This window comes from Aythya ferina (genome assembly GCF_964211825.1).
Source record: "Aythya ferina genome assembly, chromosome: 14".
In the NCBI taxonomy this organism is placed as follows: Eukaryota; Metazoa; Chordata; class Aves; order Anseriformes; family Anatidae; genus Aythya; species Aythya ferina.
The window spans coordinates 9,786,696-9,808,009 of record NC_140312.1 but is presented as its reverse complement, the minus strand read 5'-3'; the positions used below and the strand labels follow the sequence as shown (position 1 = coordinate 9,808,009).

Here is a 21,314-nt window from a genome sequence, read left to right as displayed (position 1 = left end):
TGTCTCTGTGGCTTGGGCAGGTTTCTTTGGCGACGTGCCGGGACGTGGCGGTGGCAGCGGTGGCGGGTGAGTGTCAGGAGCTGCAGAACGTGGCTGCAGCAGAGACTGCGCCTTTGCGTGGGGCATGGGATGGCTCTGGCTTTCAGGAGGCATTTTCAGAGCTTGCTGTTTTCTGCTTTAATCACTGGGGGTTATTCTGTGCATTCCTGCCCAGTTTTTAATTGGAAACAGAAAAATTGTACTTAAAACCAAGCTGATCTTCAAAGCCCGCAGAGCACAGAGCGTGTTGCATGACCACAACTCCTGGATCCATGACTCTATTAGAAGCCTATTTTGCTTTTCCCTAAAGTTTTAACAAGAAAACTAGGCAAAAAATACTTCTCTTCAGCTTGCACCATGATGTGCTATTCTGTGTTATTCCTATCACAATGCCAGCACTTGCTTGGAAATGTGGCAGTGTAGGGGGTGAGAGAAGAAATGTAATGGTTGCAAAAATGGTTCTCCATGGGTCCTTCTGGAACAGGGCACTTTTCTGGACTGTCCTGTGACCTCGAAAAAAGACCAGATGGGTTCTGATGGCCTCAGAGTAAGGATGCAGCCAAGGCATAATCTTGGTTTAAGAGCAACTTCAATCTTTTCTCCAGCATCCTCTAAAACACAGTGATAAAACTGCTGAAAATAAGGGCTAATGCTTTCGATTGGTGATTCTTGGCTTTATGGAGGGACCTCTCCTCCCCTCCTATTTTAAGGCCAGTGACTGACTGATAGAAATTTTGGCTAGCAGCAATGTCTCCTTTGTTATCTACTCCTGAGGCACTTGTCCTGTCCTGCTGGAGCAGGCTTAGAAAGGAGGGCTGACACAAAAAGAACGTTGCAGGAAAGTACAGCTGACAAACCAAGAGCTGCTGCTGAACTTTGGAAAAGTTGAGCTCTGTATCCAAACTCTGCAGCTTGGTTTCTAATGAAACCACAACTGTATTCATCTCACATTGTTCAGAAAGCAGATTGTGTTTCCTCAAATCCTTCAGCTCTTTGAAATGGAATGATACCCTGGCATTAAATTGACTCATTCCCAAGGGCTAAAGAATGTTTTATAAAAATCTTTGGATGGCTTTCCTTTAAAAAAAAAAAAAAGTGTATTCAGAGTTGTGAAATTGAGCTACTGCAGGAGAGAAACCACTCTCAGAGAGGTCACTACTGAGTACTTGTGAAATGTATTAAAAAGGATTCAGTGTGCTCTGCAGAATTGAGTCACAAGGTAATATGACCGTGGTATTTCTATTGCCACTCTCCCAGTAATACCCTAACTGTATGTTTACTTTAATAAAAATAATAATAAAAAAAAAACACTCAAAGGAATCAAATCATTTGAATTAAAAGGGTCTAGCTATTATTAGATAAGTGAGTCAGTGGGGATAGCTATTTCTATTTAATAAAGATCAAAATCTATATGGAGCAAAGTGAAAAAAAAAAAAAAAAAAAAAAAAAAAAAAGGAAGACTCATGGGAGAGCGAAAGAAAACAAACAACTCCAGCTGCAAGTTCCATGACTGCAAATGTTATTATGGTTTTTGTACAATCTGCTGTAGAGCTTCCAAGATCAACCATGGATTTTAATCACAGTAACTGAGACAGAGAGATGTTAAATTGAAATCATAGCACATCTTTTACTTATTTCAGTCTTTAAAAGCCTCCTTCAGGGTTGATCATGTGTTTTCAGTGCTGATTAAAGTTGCCTATTGGTGATAGTGCAGCCTCATCTGGCTGTCATCTCTCTGTGAAGTCTGAAGCTCCTGACTGACTCTACAGAGCCATGTTTTTGCAAACTACTGCCTGGGCTGGGGCTCCATCTCAGCTCTTAATGGAGCAAACTAGGGAGAGCCTTTGCTGTGCTTCTCCCAACATTTATGTGGTGGCCAAGTCAAGTCATCTCCTGATTCATTTGGGCAATCCCCTCCCTTATAGCAGATTGCTGCAGTGAACTCAGTTCCTCAAAACATCCTGTAGAGTCTTCTCTATAGATGTTCCCTGGTTGTATCTGGCTTGTGGGAGGCTTCTTTTTTTTATTTATTTTATGGAGACCACCAAAATATATGTTTGGGTCAGTGGGAGTGGGAGAGCTGATTTCTCTTCTGAGAGAGGAGATGGGTGCCAGGACTCTGTCCTAACCAGAGTGCTAGGAAGAGATGAACGAGATGTGTCAGCACAAGTGAGCTCCTCTGGAGAGACAACAGCATCCTGAGCAGGCTGCCATCCTGTAGAATTACTGGCAGAACATGTAGGAAAAAATAGCATAACTAAAGGTGTGGGGATGCCACCATGGGAATTCAGCTGCTCTCAGCCCATGCTCAGGAGGGGAAGGAAGAAATTGTGGCTGTTTGAGCCTGAGAAAGATTGAGAGCAAGAGAAAAAGGGATTGCTACCAGCTAAGACATGGAAGTCAGCGTTGCTTTTCTATTGTAACCTGATGACCCTAAAGCATTATATCCTGCTTGACTAATACAGATTGTCTTGTTTTGGAAAAGCTGCCCATTGTTGCTATGAACATCTGCTGACTGCAGCATACCCCACGGGGAATAACTCCACCACTACAGCAAATCCTCTTGGACTGCCTGGAAAAACAGTGTCAGAAAGACAGGGGTGGGCTCAGGACCCTGCTGGCTGGTGGGGTACCCCTTCCAAAAACACAAGCGTCTATCAGGTTCTTGGAGGTGACTTCACACTGTGGATCTGCGTTAGACAGACAGCCCAAGGTGCTGACAGTGCCTCACTCTGCGATCAGAAAAGGAACAGTTCGTGTCCTTTCGTGTGTGCATTTTTTTCCCCTTTATCCTCCTCCTCTGTGCTTGCCAGCTGTTTCTGGTTTGTAATAATACCTCAAGTGATAAGTGTAAGGGTCGTGCACTGAACTGTCTACAATCACATTTTATACGATTAGTCAGGGTTTTTTTAAAGCACCCTAATTATTACAGTCAAACCGGATTAAGCTATTGCTCTAATAGATTTCCAGTTCCTGTAAAATAGGCCAAGAGGATGACTTACGGGAGAAGATGGGGGAAGGGAGGCCCTTTCCTGCCGTCTCTTTTGCCTTGTCTGCTTTTTAAAAAATGCTGTGCAGTACTGGGATCCCACTGGGAGCACCGGGTGACTGCCCAGCAAAGTAAGGGTCTCTCAGGTACCCTTCTGACCTAGGCTGGTGCTCTTCTGGGGCAAAAAAAAAAGTAAAAATCCTTTTGATTGAGACTCTTACTTTACTCGAGGGTGGCTGGCAAGTCATTTGATCAATTTGGGGTTGCTCCATCATGGAAAATAATCTGCAGCAAGCTGAAGTACAGGAAGGTGACAAACGCAGTGGCATTATGTCTGAACCACTCTTCACCAGGAAAGGCTGAACAGGATCAGTGCTGAAGAGGCTTTTGTCCTGCAGTAGGCAGACTATGGATGCTAAAAGCAGAGCAGGAGGAAATGGAAAAGCCTCTTAACAGCAGGTTACACAGTTGATCCTGGCACGGCTGGTGCCCTGCTCTGCTCTGACCTGACGGAATTGCCTGAGCCCGCGGCAGGAGCCGGCTGCTGTGGCTGTGTATCACCTCCCTTGCTGCTGCTGACAGCCCCTTATGAGCACAGGGGCATGGGTGGGAAATGAGACACCCCACAGTGTCCCTTGCTGATAGCATAGGGTATGAGCAGCAACGAAAATGCTGAAAGCTGAGCTAGCCATTTATAAAGTATTTACACCTCACGGGCAGTGGTGTTTTAGATGAATCTTGTGCTGAGGCCTTCACCGAGGGAACTGGGAATTGGTGACTTTATTTACCTCTCCACTGCCCTTCTCCATCAACGTGCTTGTTGTAGACCAACATTTGCAAATGGTAAAGGAGACTCCAACAGGCCTGGGGGTTAAAAAGACCAGAGCTCATGCTACATGGGGAGGGAAGTGACAGCAAGCCTGGGTCTCCTTTAGAGTCAGCGGGTTCTGAGCTTGCTTTTTGGATGTCCTTCAGCCTCGTGAAAGCTCTCCTGGGCTGGTGGTGGTGCCCTGGGGCAGTACATCCTCAGCGTTCATCTCCATTTGTACAGCACCAAGTGCAGCTGTGTAGGAGTGTGCTTTGAGCAGCAGCGGGGTGCCAGGCCATGGGAGGTACTGTGTGCTGTGGCAAAAGGAACGATGCCCAGCAGCAATGCCAGCATCTAACCAAACACTGCTTGAAAGCTCTGGTGGCACCAGATCTCTGCTTGTTCCAGTGCTGGGGGCTTCACCAGTACCTTCCTCCCTGCTGGATGAGTGCACACCTAGAGGTGGCCTTCAGATAACCCCAAAACCCAAGCTCCTGAGCTCTCAGCAAGCTGCCTTGGAAGCCTATGGGTGAACCCTGCTCGGCTGGCCAACAGCCAGAGCAGGTAATTAGCTCGCCCTGTCACTCAGATAGAAGCAGCATCACAGCACTGCGCCAGTTTCTGCTGAACACTCTCTTGCTCCCAACCCCTCCAGCCGTGGCTACATTTCAATGGCGGGTAAATTGATTTCTGTGTATATTTTGTATGCCAGGTTATTACAATTACTCTTCAGGATCCTTTGGGATGAAAGGCTATTACAGAGATGAAAGCTCATTAACAATAAATATAAAGGGTCAAAACTCCCCATAAAAATGTATTAGAAACAGATTCTAGTTTGGAAATGTAAATATAGCATTTGGCAGAGGTCCGGACTGGCTAGTCTGGTGAGTAAGACAACTTAATCCACTGGGAAGATGTGGCTATTTTAATAGCAGCACACAGAATTACTGTGTGAATTATGGAGTTTTGGCTCACTGGAAAGACAACTCCTCCCTGCCCGAAAGAAGAAAAGAAATTGTTTTGTGGTGGTGGAGTAAGATCAAAAAATAAAAAGAAAGGTGAAGGGAATTTTTAAATGATAGAGATAGGAATGAAAATACCTAAAGGTGACCCCCACCTTTTTTTTTTTTTTTTTTTTTTTTTTTTTTAAGATTTCTTTTCAGAAATTCGTAAACGAAGGGGAACCTGAAATTCTCCATGGCTCACCAGTATTCTCCAGCTCCCCTAGACACAGCAGGATGTGACTGAGCCCACATCACACCAGGTTGTGGCCCCACCCTGCACCAAGAAACCTATTGTAGGTGCCAGTTTGGTTTGCAGAGTCTCAGCTGTTACTGTGGAGGAGCCATGGTTGTATCCGTGATCCTATAACAAAAGGAGGATGCAAGCAAACACTCATGGCATGATGGGGAGATAGAGATGGCTCCATGCATTTAAGCAGGACCAGTGTTTCAAACACAAGCTCACGAGCTGTCAGAAGATCTAGCAGAATGCCTAAGAAGAGGTCGCAGGTTGCACGAGCTCGTTTGAGTCGAGTTTTGGTTTGATGCTGCGAGTAAGGGTTTTTTCACAGGAGCCATTTTTCTCAATCTGATCCTCAGGCTGAAGGTCTAGAATAGAATAACAGGGCAAGAGCAGTGGGTTTGTGATTTCTGTTGAAGAAGGGGCAGCAGCAGCAGCAGCGGGCTCCTGCGGGCTCTGGCACTGCTCAGCAGGAGCTGGCCCAGCCTCAGTGCAGGGAGGTGTCGCGGTCACCTCCCCTTTGAGAATGCAGCATCACTCTTCACTCCATCTTATCCCCTGAGAAGGTATTTTGATGGTGGTTTTGATCAATTGGCATAATCATGGAGAGTTTCAGATGAGGAATTAATGTATTAAAGTCTTTGGGTTGCACAAATATCAATCTGTGCATGCTCCATGGGCTGTCACCCCGGATTGCTGCATACCCCATTATTTGCTTATTTCCATGTCTTGATATTGCTTAAAAAAAAAAAAAAAAAAAAACGGACAATTTATTTATTTATTTATTTATTTATTTATTCATTTATTTTAATAATGAGTAAGACTTGTTACTTTAACCTTCTCAAATAAAATAAGCAAAGAAGGGGAGAAAAATCTACTCTGTTTCGCATGCAGCACAACAGTTTTGCTGCTTTTCCCTTGCTGCATTCAATCTGTGTGGCAAAGTGCTGACTGTCTATAAGGAAGGGATGCCTGGCCCCCTCTTCAGCCCTTCTATTTCCAGTAATATTTTGGCATGTGTATGATGGAAAAGCTGTTGATTTTTGCACAAACCCGTATTAATAACCTGCCTGACAGAGGGAGCACAAGAAAGGTCAGGAGAGTACAGAGAGTAGAAGGAAATAAAACATTCAGGTTCCTGCAACAGCTGACATTTAGGAGGTATCACTGGTTGCTTCTGTGAAAAGTTATTATGAGGGCCATTAAAAATGCAGCAGGACTGGAAGGGTTCAAGCATGCCGTCAGAGTCTGACAGAAGGAAATGAAGTATGAAAGGGCATACCCAGGCTGCTACCCGGTGTCTCTGCCGACGTGTGTGAATGGCATGCATACACCTATCTACATCTCTGCCTCTCTGTCTAGCTGGATATACACAAGTACTCCCCACAAAAATCCACATACAAGCAAGAAGATTAAACTCTGATAACCCATAAGTTTAAATCATTCAAGAAAACACCTCCTGCCATTACTATTATTACCCCTTTAAGGAACATACATACTGTCATAATCCACCTGCTAGAACTAATTCTGATTCAAAGTGGATTTACTATCATTAAAATGCCACCACCCTTCAAGAAATGGGCCCTATGCTGCTTTCTGAGGGCCCCACATATGCATTATTGCTTCATAAAATGAGACCTGGAAGTCCTAGGCTAGCTCAGGGTCTTACAGCTGTCCGAGGGACCCTCCAACCACCCAGCAGACGTGCGCTGTGAGCTGCACCCAGCATCTGCAATTTCTGGCTTATCCAGGGAGCCTCAGCAAGGGTTCATCTGTGTGAGTCCTCTTCTGCACAGCAGTCATTCTGGTGGTCAAGTACTACAAGGAGAAAATAAACTCTGCAGGAACAATAAGCCCTGAATACCTGACTTCGGATGTGTCTGTGGGCAAGCAGTGAACTGAAATGTCAGCTCAGGAAGCAAAGTGTATCCAGTACTGTTCTCCTTGCTTATCACCCCACTAGCAGTGGCTAATCTTCGACCCAATTAAAATCACAGAACAAAGTTATCTGTAACAATTAGCTCTTGTTTATTAAAATAAATAAATGAATGGCACTGGATGAGACAGCCTCCCACTAACTGGTTGGGGTTGCAGGGAATGGTGAGCAGGTTGCAGCCTGATGACACATTTTAAACATCGAGAATATAATTAATGCAGCCACAGACCATGTTGATTCTGGTGCAAAACAAGGTGGAAAACAACTGGGTTTTAAAAAGAAAAGATAAATAAATGGGAAACATTTCTTCTTCCTCCCACCAGGCCAAAGAGAGGCAGATGGTAAATGGAGCAATTAATTTATCCTTCTTCTTCTTTTTCTTTCGGGGATGGTGGTGGTCGTGGGGAAATTCTGGGTTGTTTCTTGTACTAGGGCAGGCTGCATGCCCACCACACAGTGCTGGCTGTCATGGGGACAGTCCCACTGCAGCACTGCTTGGGCACCTTACCCAGCTTCCCATGTGAGGGAAATGGATGAATTGTGCAGGGCTTCAGAAGGAGGATTTGTTCATGGTGGTGAGCCATATGTCAAGGACTGAAACACTGGAAGACACTGCTGTGGGCTTTGTGCAATGTCAGTGTGTGCCTCTGGGAAGTAACAAGGAATTAAGAAGCTGCAGGTTTTTAGGAAGCACCATGTAACCTACAAAGAGACAACAAAGTCCTCCGTAAGCTAAGATCAAACACCTTTTTTCTAAGCTTTTGCACAAAGATAGGGTAGAACAGACAGCGCATTTCCCCTAGACTGGTTTCTTCTGAATACTGAATCTGTCCATCGGGAAGTTTTCACTTTATTTCTGCAGGTTCCCCTACTCCTAAGCTGCTGTATCCCCGCACCAGTGAGGGCTCCTGCCAGCAGCGCAGCAGCTGGGCAGAGGCTGGACATGGGGTCAGCCCCCGTGGGACATCCCAGGGCTCCGGCACTGCTGGTGGGGACATCCCCAGACCCTGTGCACGGCAAGGCCACATGTGTTACCCCAAAAAGCAGCAGCAGCCAGGAGCTGTGCCCAAGCTGCACACAGAAAAAAGTCATTCAAAGAACATCAGAGGCTCCCGGAGCTTTTCATCTCCCAGCTGGAAGTCAGGAGCACTCGGCAGCTCCTCTGTACTTCCAGTATCTATTGACTTCCCATTTGTTCCTCGGGTTATTTAATCCTTTCTGTCCAAGTCTCTGTGAGAGAGGTCTTTATTAGAGATGTGTCACTAGCAGCTAGGGCACTGTGCACACAGCATTTGCTGAGCTTTGCTGCTGGTTTTGGCAGTGTAGGAGTCGAGAAGCGCTGCAAGTCCCATGGCATCCTAGACCTGTATGGAAATGTGTGGGGCAGAGCACACATTCCTGCTTTACCACCAAGCATCACAACCCAGCCATGCATCATCTAGCTCATTAAATAGATTTTCCCCTCCTTCCCTTTAAAGTCTGTGTGTCTATGAAGGAAAGGCACCAAATTCAGCCCCAAAACTCTGTGCCGGCTCCCTGCAATCAGGCCCTCTGGGAGAGCCATACAAGCAAAATGCACAGCCCCGTGGTGGAAAACAGCCTGTTCTGGGACTCTGAATGACAAACTCAGCTGAGAGCATTTAAATCTGCATCTAATCTGCCACGATAATAAAAGTGTTCCTTTGGGAACTCTCTAAAATTGGCACAAGACAGACAAATGCAGGAGAGTGACTGAAGTTTTGGGAATAGAGCGAGAATAGGAGAATGGCTAGAGAGCAGACAGGGCGGTATGGAGCTTTAAATTTCAGCAGTACAGGTGTCAGGATGTGCCAGATGTAAGTGAGGTACCAGCGATGTTACAGAGCAGAGAGTGCACAGCCCTGTGCAGGGACGCAGCCTGAGGGCCCTGCTGGCTGCCAGTGGGGCATGGCTTGGTTCCCCCTGCCCATCAGGACCAGCTGTGCTTACATTTACCTATAGGTTTGTTCTCAGCCCTCCTTCGCTTGGCTTCTGCCTGCAGGAAGGGCTCATCCTCTGCATGGACTGGGCATGAACACCTGAGCCCAGAGCCAGGCATTGGAGGTGGCACCACAGCAGAGCCCCAAAATGTGACCCAGAGAGAGGAAGCAGCACCTGAGCCGTGCCAGCAGTGCTGGTGATCTGACCACCTTTGTCCACGTGGCTTTTTAAATCAGATTCACTTGCTCCCATGAGAATATAGGCAGTGCTAGCCTGTTGGTTTTTTCCCCCCCTTTTTTGTTACTGAAAGGCAGCTGTTGTCTTCTGCTCATTCAGAGCTGCCGAGGCAGAGCTGTGCCCTGCAGAGTGGGCAGTGCAGTGCACCCGAGGGCCGCTAGCCCCAGGCTTTAGTGCGTGCCCAAAACTGAAGAGGACAAACAAGCTCTTGAGGCCCCAGCAAGGCAGCTTTTATCCGGGCTGCGTCTGCTGTGAGTAATTCCAGCACTTGCAGGAGCAAGAGCCTCTCTGTAATCACTCGTGCAGGGACTAAACAAGACAACCTAATTACTTTCAGAGAGAGCATTTTGCATCACATAATTGGGCGGAAAGATGAGAGAAAGTCGGTGTGGTTTGGCTGTGGGTCTGGGATCCCTGATTGCCTCTGCCTGCGACTCACTTTGTGCTGGGAGCTGCCTGCTGCAAGAAATGAAAACTGTCACCATCATTTTGGGGCCAGCGCCTGATGCCACGTTCTTTGTCAGTTGATGGAGGAATGATGCCTTGAGGTGAGAGGCTTGTGGGGCCCATAGGGGCTACTGCTCCTCACTCCTGGGGCCCCTTTGTAATGTGTAGGACCCGTTGGGCTGCAGAGCATCCCCACACTGCGCTGTTAGCTGCTGCGAGCAGGAGATACAAAATCTCCATTTTATTTCTCTGGACTGTCATTAGATTCAGCTTCCACTGGAAAGAAGAGCATTGTCATTGAGATGAAATGCTGCTCTGATTTTTTTTTCCCTCCCTGTACAGCACAGCTTCATGGGCTTCAGCAGAAATCACTTCGGCATTGCCCTCCTCTTGCTTCTGTTCTAAAGTCTGTTCTTTATTTCCTTTCCCTGTTTTAAGAGCACAAAGAAAGCAAGGAAAATAGCATGTTTCAAACCCAAACAGAAGGCCTCCTGGTCACCAATTCCTTCAGACACAGAGGGATGAGAAAACACAAGCTCACACCCCGCGGCTGGCTCCTGCAGGCTGAGCTGCCCTGGGGCTTTCCTGCTGCCAGGCCCAGGCTCACTGCTCTTCTCTGCTGAAGACAAGGCGTGATCTAGTGAAGGATCTCACCTAAGGCTGCCTTTAAGGTCCAACTTCACATTTTTAATTCTGTGAGATTTGAAATTAGCCTGTGAGGCTGCTGGTTGAGACCACATAAATTATGATGCATTTCCCCGTGTTCCCCTGCCCAGGCAGGCTGCCTGATGCTTTGCTTCAGTTCATGCACTTGGTAAGGGCTGGAGACCACACTCTCTTCACCCATACTCTCTGCTTTCACTAAAAAGCCAAACTCTCTCTCACTTATCTTCCAGCCCACGACCCAGTCCACTTGCACTAGGAATACTACCACCAGCTGTAAGAATGAGGTTAGATTCCACAATTGAAAAACCACATTAAAAAAATTAAAATACTGGCTATAATCTTGTGCCAACTGTGGAGTCTGGCTGGAAGGAGTTAGTGAAGTTTAGGGGAGTTTCATCATTGCTGTAAGACAATGAATGGTGAGGTGTGCTAATGGCTTACTGCTCTGGCTGCATGTTTCTCTGAGATAACAGCAGACATATAGGCATTATCGGATTAATTATCATTGTAATGGGTCTGTACTATAAAAAAAGACCTGATACTATATAACCCAGGATAAGTGCAAGCACCTGCTGACAAATGGCTCTACGGAGAAATAAGAGGATGTAAATGTCTGATCCCCCGGAATATAGAGCGTGCCCAGGCTAGCAAATGTATCCTAAACCAACCCTGCCTCCAAATTGTCATAATGGAAAACGGGTGGGTGCAGACTGCCAAGGCATGTAGGAAGGAGAGAAGTGCTGACGCCTGGGGATTTTTGGTGCTAGCCCTTACAGTGTCCACCAGTCAGCTCCTAATTTGAATTCAGGCTGGCAGTTCCCAGGGTTTCCTTTCCAATGTGTAAAAGGCAAGCCCCGCTGGCAGCAGCTTGCTGCCTTGTGCCTGTGGGATCATCGATGGCACCCCCGAGGCCCTAAGCTGGCTGGAGAAGGTGTGCATCCCCTCTGCTGTGGCTGGGACTATTCTGGGTATTCATGATGATAACTGGTGAACTGAGAAATAGTGAATTTTCTTCAAGAAATCCCACTATATTTGCGGGCAGTTATCCCACATCTATTCTCAGTTTCAAAGTAGGCATCCACGTTTTTGGAAAACTTGAACCATCACGTTTAGACTTGATGCCACTTGGGAACTGGACTCTTTGGAGAAAGCCCTCTGTAGCTCCATCGCTGGGGGAAGGTCTCAGCTCCCTGAGGAGCTGTCAGTCACCTCCCACCCTGCCAGGTACCCACTGCCGTGGCTGCTGACTCTGAGCATGTTCCTGGAGGTGCTGAGACAGGCAACACATCTCCCATTGACTGGAAAGCCCCAGATGTTTACTTAGGTAACTTGCAGATATAGAACAGCTATTTTTAAAGTAATTCAGGTGTTTCAAATGCTTGTCTCTGAGTCCTGTTCAATGCCAAGAAACCTTGCTTTAGGGTTTAGCAGTAAATAGCACCAACAATATATTTTTAGCCTTCTAAAATAGTTTTCAAACTGCCTTTGGTACAACAAAAAATATATATGGTGGAGCAGACTGGCTTAAGGGAATTTTCAGCTTGTTGTTGTATCAGTCAGAATGATTTAATCCCAGCTTCACCACTACTGAATACTATACTCATCCCAAATTAGAATGAGACAGCTTTTTGTTTTATCGTTTTACTACCTTCGAAATTGTCTAGCTAAATGCACTTACAGTTCTCTATATATTCCAGAGATGCTTAGAACCGCACCAGTTCTTATTAATGGAAGGTCTGTCCCTCTGCTTTTTAATAATTCACACCCCTGATTTTTTACTCTGTCTGTATTCCTGCAGTCACCTGCAGGTTTTGGAAATTACGACGTAAACCCAGGCAGTTGCTGGGCTGCACCAAGATCTATTTTTCCAATACAGTTCTATCGTTTCTCTCCTCAATGGTCTGTTTATGCCAGCTATAACTCTCTTTAATAGTCTTGTCCATTTTCAGCAATTTTCCTACTCAGGAGCTAAGCAAACTGAAAGAAATGATTTAATTTAGGGAGGCACAGAATAGAGAACAACTATTTCAGCTGTTCATTAAAGTTTTTTATTCTTCACTGTCAGCACCTACATTTTGTCAAAACGTACAAGGTACCAGAGTAAACACTTTTATCCCACCTTAATTGCACTAATGTTCAAGATTGAATCTGTGGCACTGCAGAGGGGAGGTGTAGTTAAAGGACTGCTGATGAGACCTGATTCATGACATGTTTCCTTTGACCTTGGTCTGCTGGCTACAACCATGGGAGTGTCAAACCAACAGTCATCTCCTCTGCTCCCCAGAGAAGATTTCCCAGCATATGGAGTCTTTTCTTCCCAAACTTTGGTACCATGGCAAGTCAGGGGGTGCGGTCTCAGACCGACTTACTGCTTTTGTTAAGAAAAACTGTTTATTTGTTTGTTTGTTTGTTTGTTTGTTTGTTTTTCATCTGGAGATTATGTTAGAGAGTGTGTGTGAGGAGGAGGTGGTGCTGGGAAGGACAAAGTCAGAGGAGGAGCTGGAAATGGAGGATGTTTTGGTGACACTCATCTTCATATGATCATTCCCCTCTTTCCTAGTACAGGGAAGTTTGGCACTTCCACCCCTGGGTAGGGAGCTTATGAATAAGAGAAAGATTTTGGTTTTGCCTTTGTTCCAGCCAGCACTGCCATGCAGACCTTATCAGCATTAATGTCCCCCAGCTGTTAATCAGGGCGATACACACACACAGGATATTAAAAAGCATTTGTGCTGCTTTTCATGGCGGGAGGCTCCCTACACCTTTGGACCACCATCTCTCCCAGTTAGGTTCTGCAGCAGCTCCCAGCAGCTGGTGGGAACACAGAGATGTGCTGCTCTGACCAGGGTGCCGGCCAGAGTTGACAGAGGTCACCTCGACGGCTTGCCTAGGACAGCATGAAGCTTCCTGCCATACTCTGTCTGTCCCTCTGGGGGAGGTGACCTTGTCTGAGGAGGTTGTCCCCCAGCCTGTTGGCATCTGGTGGGATCACCCCCCAAAAGCCACAATGGGCTACGGTGATATTGTGCTTGATCAGGGAGGATGGAAGGGAAAATATACCAGATCCTCCCTTTCATCCTTCAAACAGTGTGAGTCAAATGCAGAGGTTTGCTATAGGGAACCAAGTGCCTCTGTTGTGTGTGGCTGTGGGAGCAAAAGAAATGATCCCACCCCCCAGGAAGAATCCTGACCCATGCAGTCCTACCTTTGGCTTTTGGTGACTCTGCAAGACAAGGTGATGTACTCTTTTTTTGGAGTGTACAGTATACCTCTTTATTAACCCAGCTTGCTGCAAAAGCCTGCCATTTTTGTACAAGCACATATATAATTTAACAGAGTCCTTTTCAAAATAGAGTGTGCAATGGGAAGCCCTGACCCCCAAAGCACTTGGCTGATATTTATAATCCAAACAAAGGATGCACTATCACTGCCCTTTTGTTTACAAATCAGATGTTAGTGCACCTTGCATAGGCTGCTAAATGTGGCTTTGAGGGTAAGGCTGCAGTAAATTGTACCAGCCAGCAAAATATGAATTGTTGAGCACGGATTCTCATGATATTGAAGCCTGAGTCTAATAGCTTGGCTAGAGGCAAAAGGAATGGCTGTAAATATGTAGTGTGGCAACATGCTTGGGATGAGAGATCCTCCAGTGATGCTGGTCCTGACATTCCCTTTTCAGTCTGTGACATTACCATGACATAACCATGATGACATTGTTATTACCAGTCATTGACTTTTATGGGATACACAACGGTAGGGCAAGCCACAAGATCCCTTCAAATGCTTTTCTTCTAAATTTCAGACACTGCTGTCAATATAGCTCACAGAAGGGCTTGGTAGATCCAGTTTCTCAGTTGTGATGCCTCCTCCTACAGATCCCAGGCCTCTGTGAATAAGTGGTACAATTTTTAGACTTCCCATCTTTTTTACAGTCCTTACCAGGTTACATTCATAGCTGCAGATTTATATATATATATATATATATATATATATATTCTGTTTCCAATGAAATACACGCACTGAGTGGCAAAGACCACAGTGAAGCATGATCATACTTATGCTTAAGCTAAACTTGCCAGACCTTTAGGAAATACTTTAAGAAAAGCAATGAAAAAGAAATTCCATTATTCTTATCTTATTCCCCTATCATTTTGTCAGGCTCGCACAGGAATATGTATCTCATAGTGGCAGACTGTCCAGTGTTCAGTGCTGCTATTGTCACATTGTGCTTCATCCCTACCTCTGGCTTCCCTTGTACATCCTCCTGTAATACAACTGATACACCCTGCAGCATGGCTGCACATTCAGGATTACATCTTTCTACCTTTTATCTTTTCTTTTGCATATTGGTGCCGACATGACTATACTTGTAGTATCTCCTTTTAATCCAGCTTTGACAAGACTCTCATTTGCCACATTCTTTTCTAACATGATCTTTTCAAAGACAACTATCACCACCTTTTTTTTCCCCCAATTCTTTAATTATGTATTTCTTACCATTATCTATCTAATGACTGCCTCAATTACAATATAGTCCTCATTTAGCTGTGATATTAGAGAACCAGTCAGTCTCATGCCAATGTCTTGCATTGCTTACCATCACATTATATGGTCCTATTCTGCAACACCTGCACACCCTGACCTTCCCATCAGCATAAAACATATCTTTGTACATGTGTAACTTCACAGCTGTGATTTTAAACATTGCTAATTTCTTCCTAATCCCTCTGTTTACCCCGTCCAGTTTACTATTGCATTTAAATATCGTATATATGCTTCTTCCCTTGTCAACTTGTATGTATAGCTGAACTGAGTTTAACTAACGTTTTAACCCCATCATTTTTCTTCTTTAATACTACATTTTATTTTACTTCACAGTTGTTTTCCTTTTGAAGAGCTTCTAAATTATTACAGAAATCAATTCTCTCACTGTCTCTTAATACCCTATTAAGTGGTCCTATCCTCCATCACATTCATGAAGGTCTTAATACCTCAGAATACCCCCACTTGCTTCATCTCAATACTCTTTCTCTATATTTTTTTTGGAATTTAAAAAGAAAACGTCTGCAGTTTTAGCCATAAAACTCACATCAGCCCTGTAATTCCAGATCCACTATTAAAAGAAATGCAAAATAGGCCCTTTTAGAATTAAATACTCTTCCATTGCATGTAGCAGCACTGAATCTCGTATTTAACTTTGCACAAATATTGCTATTATGAATGCTGCTGTGGTTGTTATTTCCCACAAGGAAAGTCAAGAAAACATCCTACCCATTTCTATTCTTGGTATAATTTACCTCCCTTTCATTGAGAGCCCATCACTATGGTAATGCACCGGGAGTGATCTGCTATGGCAAGGAGACAACATGGAGGGGAAAAGGCATGGCCCCACCGGAGCAGCTTGCTCTGACCCAGCTGCCTTGGGACAGGTGGTGAGCAGCAACGTGGGCACTGCATTTCCCTATCTGCAGGCACTGAGAGACAATTTGCACAGCTTTAAGAAGCTGGTCTGTTTAGTTGGATGTCTCTCTGGAAATCGAGTTAGCTTAATAATTGTGATTGGTAATGACTGCTGCTTGCTGGGGAGAGTACAAACGAGTTCTGCTTATCAAGGGCACACTTGGGCACTGCCCTACTGGTGACAGTGGTGTTTGCTCAGTGGTGCAGAAAAACAGCCCCACTGCTTTGTAATGTCCCTATTCCACTGCATCCAGATGTAGTGCCAGAAAACCCCAACATTATTATTTATAATAATAATTTATAATAATAATTTATAATAATAATTTATATTTATATATGTAAAGTGTGAAGACAGTCAAACTGAGCTGTCCAGCACAAACAGCCAGGGAGGTTTCAGGGATGGCTTGTTGAAGGAATAAGACGTGAAGAAGTGACAGCTTAGTTTGATTCCTATTCATAATCCCCTTTTCTCTCTGATTTATAGGTTGTTATTTTTGTTTGTTCATTTGTTTTGTTTTGTTTTGTTTTTCCTTGTGGCCTAAATACTGCAGCTTTTTAAAGGCCTCCTCTTTCAGGCTCAGCAAAACCTCACAGTGCATTCTTACCCCTGTGCCTGAACTGAACACACATTTAATCCAGAGCTGAAGCAGATCCCTAACCCAGAAGGGGAGCTGGGGCTGCTGGCTAGCTGGGGAAGCCAAGGACGGGGCATGATGTCTGCAGCAGAGTGAAGTCCCGAGCTGCTGCCCTGTGCCATGTGAGGTGGAGCATCCCCCCGCACAGAACCTGGGGTCCTGCTCTGCAGTCTGGAAAGCAGAGTGGGACCAGACATGAGGCACTGCACCATCACCCTCAAGGATGGAGGGGAGACCATTGCTGTCCTCTGCCTCTGACAGATGCCAGAAGGAGTCCAGGTTTCTTTGTTTTGGAAGGGACTGGGGAGCAAGATGCTCAGGGTGGAGGATGCAGTTGTGATCTTCTCTAAGTAGTGGGGACCATGGGGGCATCCCATCCAGTGTTTCATGCAGCAAGGTAGCCCCCAGCAAGAAACAGCTCTAGCTGTGTTCAATAGATATAAGGCAAAGGAGGGGAAGAGATGTAAGGCTATGAGAAGAGGCAGGCTTGGGGTCAAGCAGAAATGAGAGCTGGTAGAATGTTTCCCTACCTTGTCCCTACAGGACACTGTCCTGGTCGTGAAATAACAGTGTTTCCTAATGCACGGCTTTACTCGACTGCCTGTAAGTGTGATTTTCCTGCAAGATCTGTTTCAGTTTGGCTGTCAGCTGTGCATTGGTGGATGCTGTACTTGCAGCCTAAGGCTGCTGATTTCAGCCTGGGAGTCTTTGCTTCTTGCAGAAGCAGAAACTTGTTATTTCAGAAGGTAATGGGAAATAGCTTGGGCTGAAGAAAAGCAAACTGTGGCATTGGGTTCAGGGGATGTGAAAGTGAGTGCCTCCAATCAACTGGTATTTCTGCAAGGTAGGGATGAATGAGGAAAACTCAGACCTGACTGAAATGTTTGCTGCAATGCCTATTCACCCATTGTCTTTGAATTGTGCCATCCATTACTGAAATACCATTCATTCAAAACCTCCTCTTGCTCATGATGATTCCTCTGGATTAGGAAGAAGCAGGATGATCTTTTACCACCTCAATTCAGTTGGTACCTTCTGAGCCAAGCACCAGAACAGTCCTTATAAAGAGAGGGAACATCAAAATTCGTCACAGCGCTTGGAATACAAAATGAAAAATGTAAACCATTCCCCTGCAACTTTCAGGACAGTTAACGATGAGAGCATGGATTTATTGCTGGGCCACTTTGATCATTTTCTTCACACACCGTCTCATCCTGCACAGGGCTGAACGCCTCCTGCTAGGAGCAGAGGAACTTAGAGTCCCTGTGCAGGGCTGAGGACACTCAACATCACACAGAGAGGGGTCCCCAGAACTAATTTCATCCTGACAACAAATTCATGTAGAGAAATAGCCCTACAGAGCTCTGCATGCAATAAGGTAATTAACAGATCATAGGACCACTTGGGACATTAAAGACTCAGAGAACCCAGCAGACCAAAGGGCCATAAATTCTGCCAAGGCTAATTCAACTGTGATGCTTTAAAATAAGAAGTGAGAGAACAGAAATAAGTAGGCTTAGAGTTTCTCACATAGCAGCTCTGAGCTATTGTTTTGCTCTGCCATCTGAAACCTTATTAACCTATGAGTGATTTTTCTATTTTTTTTTTTTACACTCCTTTCCCCCCTCCCTTTTTGATTGCTTGGTTTGTGTCACATCCAAGACCCTGGAGTGTATAACTTCCAAGAAAGCTTTTGAAGTAGTTTGTAAATGTGGAGGAAAATGGTTGTAAACAGTAAATGAAAAAGGTAAGAAAGCACTGTCTGCCTTTTTTAAAAGCATTGCTCACTAGGCAGCTCAAATGTATATTCAGCTAATTTTGCATGAAGGACTTAGGAATTTGGAGGGAATCCTCTCAGTCTGTGGGCTGCCTGTCCAGGCCAGATGTCCTGCGATGCTGGCTCTGCTGCTTGTTACGAGCACGTAGAGGGCTGGGCAGAGTGGAGCTCTCCTTGGCATCTTGGGCTAGTCACCATCATTCAGTTAAAAAAGTGGCAAAGTAGCTGGCTGAGAGCTCAGCTTGTAGAAGAACAGCCATGGGTTGGAAAGTGTGGTTCTGCTGGAGGTGTTTGAGGGATGCTGAGGGGTCCTGTGCACCTGTAGCTGCCTGGCAGCTACAGGCAGCAAGGGCACTCATCTAACTGTATTTCTGATGTCCATTTGTCACCCAAATTGAATTTCACTGACTGGAATTCAACTCTCACTTCCCCTAAATGGCACCTCCAGCAGCTCGTCCCCTGCCTCTTGTCCCCTGTTTCAGTGCCTCTTGCTGTCCCTATTTCCACCTTCCCAACAGCAGGGTGAAGTCACCCAGAGCACTTGCCATTTGCTGGCCACAGTCATACAAAAGCAGCATTTGGGTCACCAGGATGCCAGGAACTGCCAGCATCTGTTAATACAATATTTTGCAGTGATGTATTACAGAAATGTCAGGTCAAAAGAAGCCTTAACATGAATGTTTTAAAGGGGTTAAAGGACTTTTTCAAATGAATACTCTAGCAGCTATAGACTCAAGTCATGATGTGCCAATCTTGATCAAGCCCCAGATTTCAATTTTCCTTAGTTCTCATTTAATCCTTTTACAAGGAGAACTGTTCCTGCTTATTTTCTAGCACAAGCCCTTGCTCAGTGCCTCCAGTAGAGCCAGGCTGGCCCTGGAGTTATAGAAAGTCACTGGAGACCTTAGGAGGAAATCCATCAGGCTGACTTCTTGCTGCTGATGTTACAGCAGCATTGAAAAGATCCAGATTTATTGCTGCTAGGTACTTCAATCTTGTGCAACGTGATAAAACAGAGCAGGGACAGAGAAAAGGCATTTTGGCTCTTCCCTATCATTAAGCCTGGGCAACTCACATCTGAAGCTATGCGGCAGCTTTAAAGGTCAGGGCAAGAGTGAGAAGAATTTGTGAAGGTCTCCTGGGTCCCTGCTTGGGGATTTCAGCCTGAATGTGCTCCTGAGGTAGGTGAGATGCAGAAATTCCTGTCTTGTGGGATGTCCCTCATGTATTAAGGAGACCAAGGGGGGATTCTCTCAGACTTGCAGCTGTCTGCAGGGAGGTCATTAACCAGGACTGCTGCAGGCACCCATCGGGCTCTGGTAGCCAAATTGGGTGAAGTTTCCCTAGACTGCTGCCACTGATATTCCCACTTGAGTGAGGAGAAAAAAAGCTCTTCTCTCTTATCATCCACTCAAGCTGATGTACTGCTTTTTTTCATCACAAAAATATTTTCCAGCTCTTCCTCATACACTTCAGCCTTACAGCCCCACTGCTTCTGCCAGAGTGGTGGTCAGATGTTCGCTCTCAAGTCTGGAGGCATGAGGAATAGGCTCAAGGGCAAATGGATCACAGAGGAAATTGTTTTCCTTTCCTGACATCTCTATTTTCTCATACAAGGCTCAGGCAACTCAGTGCTTTCGCTGAGGACATCTGTTTGTATGAAATACTACAGCACACACCTGTCTCCTGGCAGGCGTGGGTGCGCAGGTGTCATGTGGTGTTAGATTTGCTCAGCCATCAGAGATGCACTTTGTCGTCCCCCTGGGGACAAGCTGTAAATTCCCTCATGTTGGAACATGCTAGAGACTTGGGGCCAGATTTTGTGTTTCTATTTTTTATTTTGCTGATGCTGATCTAAACAGCTCTTACTGCTGTCAGTGGACTGGTTTTCTTTGGTAACATGTCAGTATCTGAAGCTGCATAATTTCCAAAAATGGGACACGGAAGAAGGGCCAATTGGCAGGAGAACAGCAATGTTACCTTAAAAATAAAAACCAAAACAGAAGTGTCGGCTCTTTCTTTGTTATTGGCTTTCCAGTGATGTTATTGTGCAGCAAGCCTGCCTGCTACAAGATGGAACAGGCCGTGCATTTTTAATCTGACAAATAATCTGTTGTCCCAATTTCCTTCTGCAGAATGAAAATCATTAAGTCTTTTAGGATCACTCCTAACTGAACATCTCTCTATAGCTTTTCTAAACCTCCTACCACTGTACTGTCCAGATGCCAACATAAATAATCCTTTCTCCAGAGCATCTTCATAAGACTTCAAACATTTACAGAAATGAAGAAAATAAACCCAGTTATTGTCTGAATAATCACTTGTTTATTGATGGAGACAAGTATGCTCATTTTTCTTGCTCTCTGGTGATTAGATTATGATAAACTGTGACATTTAGTGATAAACTTGATATGGTTGGTTACATACAGCTTAAGAAAGTAGCGATCCAATTATTCTTTCATGTGCTGGTGGAATGCATTAACCACTTCTGAAGGGTATTGCAGCAGTTACGAAGCAAAGTGAGAACCCTCTTCTCTAAGCTGCTGTGACAAATGCAAAGGTCACACATGTTCCTTGCCCCACAGATATCAATTTTTGGTGTATCCCTTTGCTTTCCCATGTTCCAGCAAAACCTGAAGCCCGAGTCAGAATGGTAATGTTAATGGTAATGTAAAGGGTGCTGAGGCACTGGAACAGGTTGCCTAGAGAGGTTGTGGATGCCCCATCCCTGGAAGTGTTCAAGATCAGGCTGGATGAGACCCTGGACAACCTGATCTGGTGGGACTTGACCCTGTTCATGGCAGGGGGGTTGGAACCAGGTGATCTTTAAGGTCCCTTCTAACCAGAGCCATTCTATGATTCCATGATTCTATTTCTTAGCAGCTGTGGAAGGATGATTCCAAAGCCCCAAGACTGGAAAGGAGATGCCCCTGGACATGACTTTCCATTTTACCTGGAGAACATAATCTTCACAGCACAGGTTCTCTGGGGTAAAAAAAAAAAAAAAAAAAAAAAAAAAAAAAGAGAGAGAGAGAGAGAGAGAGACAAAAAAGAGACATCCAATGACAGGTGCTCCTCTGGCTTGCAAGCCACCAGACACATTCCCGTTGGCAGGCCCT

The 21,314-nt window shown here is 45.2% G+C and overlaps 1 long non-coding RNA gene across 1 annotated transcript in view; it reads right to left on the bottom strand.

Moving 5' to 3' along the window:
* Window positions 1–13,569: 13,569 nt before the first annotated feature.
* The window catches only part of LOC311444366, a 97,352-nt gene continuing 89,607 nt past the window's right edge, over window positions 13,570–21,314 (bottom strand). Inside the window, exon 3 of the long non-coding RNA XR_014697849.1 lies at window positions 13,570–14,209. This is a non-coding gene — a long non-coding RNA (uncharacterized lncRNA). The remainder of the gene's footprint in view (window positions 14,210–21,314) is intronic.